We start from the raw sequence: 9,733 nt of genomic DNA on the forward strand, positions 1-9,733 counted from the left end.
TTATTAACTTTTATTTATGTTGTTTTAACCTATGCTTTATTAAATTGTATTTATGTTGTTTTAACCTATGCTTTATTAAATTGTATTTATGTTGTTTTATCCTATGCTTTATTAAATTGTATTCATGTTGTTTTATCCTATGCTTTATTAAATTGTATTCATGTTGTTTTATCCTATGCTTTATTAAATTGTATTTATGTTGTTTTATAATATGCTTTATTAAATTGAATTTATGTTGTTTTATCCTATGCTTTATTAAATTTTATTTATGTTGTTTTATCCTATGCTTTATTAAATTTTATTCATGTTGTTTTATCCTATGCTTTATTAAATTGTATTTATGTTATTTTGACCTATGCTTTACTAAATTGTATTTATGTTGTTGTATCCTATGCTTTATTAAATTGTATTTATGTTGTTTTATCCTGTGCTTTTTTAAATAGTATTTACGTTGTTTAATCCTATGCTTTATTAAATTGTATTTATGATGTTTTATCCTATGCTTTATTAAATTGTATTTATGTTGTTTTATCCTATGCTTTATTAAATTGTATTTATGTTGTTTTATCCTATGCTTTATAAATTGTATTTATGTTGTTTTATCCTATGCTCTATTAAATTGTATTTATGTTGTTTTGTCCTATGCTTTATTAAATTGTATTTATGTTGTTTTATCCTATGCTTTATTAAATTGTATTTATGTTGTTTTAACCTATGCTTTATTAAATTGTATTTATGTTGTTTTATCCTATGCTTTATTAAATTATATTTATGTTGTTTTAACCTATGCTTTATTAAATTGTATTCATGTTGTTTTATCTTATGCTTTATTAAATTGTATTTATGTTGTTTTATCCTATGCTTTATTAAATTGTATTTATGTTGTTTTATCCTATGCTTTATTAAATTGAATTTATGTTGTTTTATGCTATGCTTTATTAAATTGTATTTAATTTGTTTTATCCTATGCTTTATTAAATTGTATTTATGTAGTTTTAGCCTATGCTTTATTAAATTGTATTTATGTTGTTTTATCCTATGCTTTATTAAATTGTATTTATGTTGTTTTATCCTATGCTTTATTAAATTGTATTTATGTTGTTTTATCCTATGCTTTATAAATTGTATTTATGTTGTTTTATCCTATGCTTTATTAAATTGTATTTATGTTGTTTTGTCCTATGCTTTATTAAATTGTATTTATGTTGTTTTATCCTATGCTTTATTAAATTGTATTTATGTTGTTTTATCCTATGCTTTATTAAATTGAATTTATGTTGTTTTATGCTATGCTTTATTAAATTGTATTTAATTTGTTTTATCCTATGCTTTATTAAATTGTATTTATGTAGTTTTAGCCTATGCTTTATTAAATTGTATTTATGTTGTTTTATCCTATGCTTTATTAAATTGTATTTATGTTGTTTTATCCTATGCTTTATTAAATTGTATTTATGTTGTTTTATCCTATGCTTTATTAAATTGTATTTATGTTGTTTTAAACTATGCTTTATTAAATTGTATTTATGTTGCTTTAACCTATGCTTTATTAAATTGTATTTATGTTGTTTTAAACTATGCTTTATTAAATTGTATTTATGTTGCTTTAACCTATGCTTTATTAAATTGTATTTATGTTGTTTTGTCCTATGCTTTATTAAATTGTATTTATGTTGTTTTGTCCTATGCTTTATTAAACTGAATTTATGTTGTTTTATCCTATGCTTTATTAAATTGTATTTATGTTGTTTTATCCTATGCTTTATTAACTTTTATTTATGTTGTTTTAACCTATGCTTTATTAAATTGTATTTATGTTGTTTTAACCTATGCTTTATTAAATTGTATTTATGTTGTTTTATCCTATGCTTTATTAAATTGTATTCATGTTGTTTTATCCTATGCTTTATTAAATTGTATTCATGTTGTTTTATCCTATGCTTTATTAAATTGTATTTATGTTGTTTTATCCTATGCTTTATAAATTGTATTTATGTTGTTTTATCCTATGCTTTATTAAATTGTATTTATGTTGTTTTAACCTATGCTTTATTAAATTGTATTTATGTTGTTTTATCCTATGCTTTATTAAATTGTATTCATGTTGTTTTATCCTATGCTTTATTAAATTGTATTCATGTTGTTTTATCCTATGCTTTATTAAATTGTATTTATGTTGTTTTATAATATGCTTTATTAAATTGAATTTATGTTGTTTTATCCTATGCTTTATTAAATTTTATTCATGTTGTTTTATCCTATGCTTTATTAACTTTTATTTATGTTGTTTTAACCTATGCTTTATTAAATTGTATTTATGTTGTTTTAACCTATGCTTTATTAAATTGTATTTATGTTGTTTTATCCTATGCTTTATTAAATTGTATTCATGTTGTTTTATCCTATGCTTTATTAAATTGTATTCATGTTGTTTTATCCTATGCTTTATTAAATTGTATTTATGTTGTTTTATAATATGCTTTATTAAATTGAATTTATGTTGTTTTATCCTATGCTTTATTAAATTTTATTTATGTTGTTTTATCCTATGCTTTATTAAATTTTATTCATGTTGTTTTATCCTATGCTTTATTAAATTGTATTTATGTTATTTTGACCTATGCTTTACTAAATTTTATTTATGTTGTTGTTTCCTATGCTTTATTAAATTGTATTTATGTTGTTTTATCCTGTGCTTTATTAAATTGTATTTATGTGGTTTTATCCTATGCTTTTTTAAATAGTATTTACGTTGTTTAATCCTATGCTTTATTAAATTGTATTTATGATGTTTTATCCTATGCTTTATTAAATTGTATTTATGTTGTTTTATCCTATGCTTTATTAAATTGTATTTATGTTGTTTTATCCTATGCTTTATTAAATTGTATTTATGTTGTTTTATCCTATGCTTTATTAAATTGTATTTATGTTGTTTTAACCTATGCTTTATTAAATTGTATTTATGTTGCTTTAACCTATGCTTTATTAAATTGTATTTATGTTGTTTTGTCCTATGCTTTATTAAATTGTATTTATGTTGTTTTATCCTATGCTTTATTAAATTGTATTTATGTTGTTTTAACCTATGCTTTATTAAATTGTATTTATGTTGTTTTATCCTATGCTTTATTAAATTATATTTATGTTGTTTTAACCTATGCTTTATTAAATTGTATTCATGTTGTTTTATCTTATGCTTTATTAAATTGTATTTATGTTGTTTTATCCTATGCTTTATTAAATTGCATTTATGTTGTTTTATCCTATGCTTTATTAAATTGAATTTATGTTGTTTTATGCTATGCTTTATTAAATTGTATTTAATTTGTTTTATCCTATGCTTTATTAAATTGTATTTATGTAGTTTTAGCCTATGCTTTATTAAATTGTATTTATGTTGTTTTATCCTATGCTTTATTAAATTGTATTTATGTTGTTTTATCCTATGCTTTATTAAATTGTATTTATGTTGTTTTATCCTATGCTTTATAAATTGTATTTATGTTGTTTTATCCTATGCTTTATTAAATTGTATTTATGTTGTTTTGTCCTATGCTTTATTAAATTGTATTTATGTTGTTTTAACCTATGCTTTATTAAATTGAATTTATGTTGTTTTATGCTATGCTTTATTAAATTGTATTTAATTTGTTTTATCCTATGCTTTATTAAATTGTATTTATGTAGTTTTAGCCTATGCTTTATTAAATTGTATTTATGCTGTTTTATCCTATGCTTTATTAAATTGTATTTATGTTGTTTTAAACTATGCTTTATTAAATTGTATTTATGTTGCTTTAACCTATGCTTTATTAAATTGTATTTATGTTGTTTTGTCCTATGCTTTATTAAATTGTATTTATGTTGTTTTGTCCTATGCTTTATTAAATTGAATTTATGTTGTTTTATCCTATGCTTTATTAAATTGTATTTAATTTGTTTTATCCTATGCTTTATTAAATTGTATTTATGTAGTTTTAGCCTATGCTTTATTAAATTGTATTTATGTTGTTTTATCCTATGCTTTATTAAATTGTATTTATGTTGTTTTATCCTATGCTTTATTAAATTGTATTTATGTTGTTTTATCCTATGCTTTATAAATTGTATTTATGTTGTTTTATCCTATGCTTTATTAAATTGTATTTATGTTGTTTTATCCTATGCTTTATTAACTTTTATTTATGTTGTTTTAACCTATGCTTTATTAAATTGTATTTATGTTGTTTTAACCTATGCTTTATTAAATTGTATTTATGTTGTTTTATCCTATGCTTTATTAAATTGTATTCATGTTGTTTTATCCTATGCTTTATTAAATTGTATTCATGTTGTTTTATCCTATGCTTTATTAAATTGTATTTATGTTGTTTTATCCTATGCTTTATAAATTGTATTTATGTTGTTTTATCCTATGCTTTATTAAATTGTATTTATGTTGTTTTATCCTATGCTTTATTAACTTTTATTTATGTTGTTTTAACCTATGCTTTATTAAATTGTATTTATGTTGTTTTAACCTATGCTTTATTAAATTGTATTTATGTTGTTTTATCCTATGCTTTATTAAATTGTATTCATGTTGTTTTATCCTATGCTTTATTAAATTGTATTCATGTTGTTTTATAATATGCTTTATTAAATTGAATTTATGTTGTTTTATCCTATGCTTTATTAAATTTTATTTATGTTGTTTTATCCTATGCTTTATTAAATTTTATTCATGTTGTTTTATCCTATGCTTTATTAACTTTTATTTATGTTGTTTTAACCTATGCTTTATTAAATTGTATTTATGTTGTTTTAACCTATGCTTTATTAAATTGTATTTATGTTGTTTTATCCTATGCTTTATTAAATTGTATTCATGTTGTTTTATCCTATGCTTTATTAAATTGTATTCATGTTGTTTTATCCTATGCTTTATTAAATTGTATTTATATTGTTTTATAATATGCTTTATTAAATTGAATTTATGTTGTTTTATCCTATGCTTTATTAAATTTTATTTATGTTGTTTTATCCTATGCTTTATTAAATTTTATTCATGTTGTTTTATCCTATGCTTTATTAAATTGTATTTATGTTATTTTGACCTATGCTTTACTAAATTGTATTTATGTTGTTGTTTCCTATGCTTTATTAAATTGTATTTATGTTGTTTTATCCTGTGCTTTATTAAATTGTATTTATGTGGTTTTATCCTATGCTTTTTTAAATAGTATTTACGTTGTTTAATCCTATGCTTTATTAAATTGTATTTATGATGTTTTATCCTATGCTTTATTAAATTGTATTTATGTTGTTTTATCCTATGCTTTATTAAATTGTATTTATGTTGTTTTATCCTATGCTTTATAAATTTTATTTATGTTGTTTTATCCTATGCTCTATTAAATTGTATTTATGTTGTTTTATCCTATGCTTTATTAAATTGTATTTATGTTGTTTTATCCTATGCTTTATTAAATTGTATTTATGTTGTTTTATCCTATGCTTTATTAAATTGTATTTATGTTGTTTTAACCTATGCTTTATTAAATTGTATTTATGTTGCTTTAACCTATGCTTTATTAAATTGTATTTATGTTGTTTTGTCCTATGCTTTATTAAATTGTATTTATGTTGTTTTATCCTATGCTTTATTAAATTGTATTTATGTTGTTTTAACCTATGCTTTATTAAATTGTATTTATGTTGTTTTATCCTATGCTTTATTAAATTATATTTATGTTGTTTTAACCTATGCTTTATTAAATTGTATTCATGTTGTTTTATCTTATGCTTTATTAAATTGTATTTATGTTGTTTTATCCTATGCTTTATTAAATTGCATTTATGTTGTTTTATGCTATGCTTTATTAAATTGAATTTAATTTGCTTTATGCTATGCTTTATTAAATTGTATTTAATTTGTTTTATCCTATGCTTTATTAAATTGTATTTATGTAGTTTTATCCTATGCTTTATTAAATTGTATTTATGTTGTTTTATCCTATGCTTTATTAAATTGTATTTATGTTGTTTTATCCTATGCTTTATAAATTGTATGTATGTTGTTTTATCCTATGCTTTATTAAATTGTATTTATGTTGTTTTGTCCTATGCTTTATTAAATTGTATTTATGTTGTTTTAACCTATGCTTTATTAAATTGTATTTATGTTGTTTTATCCTATGCTTTATTAAAATGTATTTATGTAGTTTTATCCTATGCTTTCTTAAATTGTATTTATGTTGTTTTAACCTATGCTTTATTAAATTGTATTCATGTTGTTTTATCTTATGCTTTACTAAATTATATTCATGTTGTTATATCTTATGCTTTATTAAATTGTATTTATGTTGTTATAACATATGCTTTATTAAATTGTATTTATGTTGTTTTGTCCTATGCTTTATTAAATTGTATTTATGTTGTTTATCCTATGTTTCATTAAATTGTATTTATGTTGTTTTGTCCTATGCTTTATTAAATTGTATTTATGTTGTTTTGTCCTATGCTTTATTAAATTGTATTTATGTTGTTTTATCCTATGCTTTATTAAATTGTATTTCTGTGGTTTTATCCTATGCTTTATTAAATTGTATTTATGTTGTTTTAAACTATGCTTTATTAAATTGTATTTATGTTGTTTTGTCCTATGCTTTATTAAATTGTATTTATGTTGTTTTAACCTATGCTTTATTAAATTGTATTTATGTTGTTTTCTCCTATGCTTTATTAAATTGTATTTATGTTGTTTTATCCTATGCTTTATTAAATTTTATGTATGTTGTTTTATCCTATGCTTTATTAAATTGTATTTATTTTGTTTTATCCTATGCTTTATTAAATTTTATTTATGTTGTTTTATCCTATGCTTTATTAAATTGTATTTATGTTGTTTTATCCTATGCTTTATTAAATTGTATTTATGTTGTTTTAACCTATGCTTTATTAAATTGTATTTATGTTGTTTTATCCTATGCTTTATTAAATTGTATTTATGTTGTTTTATCCTATGCTTTATTAAATTGTATTTATGTTGTTTTATCCTATGCTTTATTAAATTTTATTTATCTTGTTTTATCCTATGCTTTATTAAATTTTATTTATGTTGTTTTATCCTGTGCTTTATTCAATTGTATTTATGTTGTTTTATCCTATGCTTTATTAAATTGAATTTATGTTGTTTTTTCCTATGCTTTATTAAATTGTATTTATGTTGTTTTAACCTATGCTTTATTAAATTGTATTTATGTTGTTTTATCCTATGCTTTATTAAATTGTATTTATGTTGTTTTATCCTATGCTTTATTAAATTTTATTTATGTTGTTTTATCCTATGCTTTATTAAATTGTATTTATGTTGTTTTATCCTATGCTTTATTAAATTTTATTTATCTTGTTTTATCCTATGCTTTATTAAATTTTATTTATGTTGTTTTATCCTGTGCTTTATTAAATTGTATTTATGTTGTTTTATCCTATGCTTTATTTAATTGAATTTATGTTGTTTTATCCTATGCTTTATTAAATTGTATTTATGTTGTTTTAACCTATGATTTATTAAATTGTATTTATGTTGTTTTAACCTATGCTTTATTAAATTGTATTTATGTTGTTTTATCCTATGCTTTATTAAATTGTATTTATGTTGTTTTATCCTATGCTTTATTAAATTGTATTTATGTTGTTTTATCCTATGCTTTATTAACTTGTATTTATGTTGTTTTAACCTATGCTTTATAAATTGTATTTATGTTGTTTTATCCTATGCTTTATTAAATTTTATTTATGTTGTTTTATCCTATGCTTTATTAAATTGAATTTATGTTGTTTTATCCTATGTTTTATTAAATTTTATTTATGTTGTTTTATCCTATGCTTTATTAAATTGTATTTATGTTGTTTTATCCTATGCTTTATTAAATTGTATTTATGTTGTTTTAACCTATGCTTTATTAAATTGTATTTATGTTGTTTTATCCTATGCTTTATTAAATTGAATTTATGTTGTTTTATCCTATGCTTTATTAAATTGTATTTAATTTGTTTTATCCTATGCTTTATTAAATTGTATTTATGTTGTTTTATAATATGCTTTATTAAATTGAATTTATGTTGTTTTATCCTATGCTTTATTAAATTTTATTTATGTTGTTTTATCCTATGCTTTATTAAATTTTATTCATGTTGTTTTATCCTATGCTTTATTAAATTGTATTTATGTTATTTTGACCTATGCTTTACTAAATTGTATTTATGTTGTTGTTTCCTATGCTTTATTAAATTGTATTTATGTTGTTTTATCCTGTGCTTTATTAAATTGTATTTATGTGGTTTTATCCTATGCTTTTTTAAATAGTATTTACGTTGTTTAATCCTATGCTTTATTAAATTGTATTTATGATGTTTTATCCTATGCTTTATTAAATTGTATTTATGTTGTTTTATCCTATGCTTTATTAAATTGTATTTATGTTGTTTTATCCTATGCTTTATAAATTGTATTTATGTTGTTTTATCCTATGCTCTATTAAATTGTATTTATGTTGTTTTATCCTATGCTTTATTAAATTGTATTTATGTTGTTTTATCCTATGCTTTACTAAATTGTATTTATGTTGTTTTATCCTATGCTTTATTAAATTGTATTTATGTTGTTTTAACCTATGCTTTATTAAATTGTATTTATGTTGCTTTAACCTATGCTTTATTAAATTGTATTTATGTTGTTTTGTCCTATGCTTTATTAAATTGTATTTATGTTGTTTTATCCTATGCTTTATTAAATTGTATTTATGTTGTTTTAACCTATGCTTTATTAAATTGTATTTATGTTGTTTTATCCTATGCTTTATTAAATTATATTTATGTTGTTTTAACCTATGCTTTATTAAATTGTATTCATGTTGTTTTATCTTATGCTTTATTAAATTGTATTTATGTTGTTTTATCCTATGCTTTATTAAATTGCATTTATGTTGTTTTATCCTATGCTTTATTAAATTGAATTTATGGTGTTTTATGCTATGCTTTATTAAATTGTATTTAATTTGTTTTATCCTATGCTTTATTAAATTGTATTTATGTAGTTTTAGCCTATGCTTTATTAAATTGTATTTATGTTGTTTTATCCTATGCTTTATTAAATTGTATTCATGTTGTTTTATCCTATGCTTTATTAAATTGTATTTATGTTGTTTTATCCTATGCTTTATAAATTGTATTTATGTTGTTTTATCCTATGCTTTATTAAATTGTATTTATGTTGTTTTAAACTATGCTTTATTAAATTGTATTTATGTTGCTTTAACCTATGCTTTATTAAATTGTATTTATGTTGTTTTGTCCTATGCTTTATTAAATTGTATTTATGTTGTTTTGTCCTATGCTTTATTAAATTGAATTTATGTTGTTTTATCCTATGCTTTATTAAATTGTATTTAATTTGTTTTATCCTATGCTTTATTAAATTGTATTTATGTAGTTTTAGCCTATGCTTTATTAAATTGTATTTATGTTGTTTTATCCTATGCTTTATTAAATTGTATTTATGTTGTTTTATCCTATGCTTTATTAAATTGTATTTATGTTGTTTTATCCTATGCTTTATTAAATTGAATTTATGTTGTTTTATCCTATGCTTTATTAAATTGTATTTATGTTGTTTTAACCTATGATTTATTAAATTGTATTTATGTTGTTTTAACCTATGCTTTATTAAATTGTATTTATGTTGTTT

The sequence above is a fragment of the Phyllobates terribilis genome, unplaced genomic scaffold (assembly GCF_046119375.1).
Source record: "Phyllobates terribilis strain yellow unplaced genomic scaffold, ASM4611937v1 Scaffold_83__1_contigs__length_6671269, whole genome shotgun sequence".
Lineage (NCBI taxonomy): Eukaryota > Metazoa > Chordata > Amphibia > Anura > Dendrobatidae > Phyllobates > Phyllobates terribilis.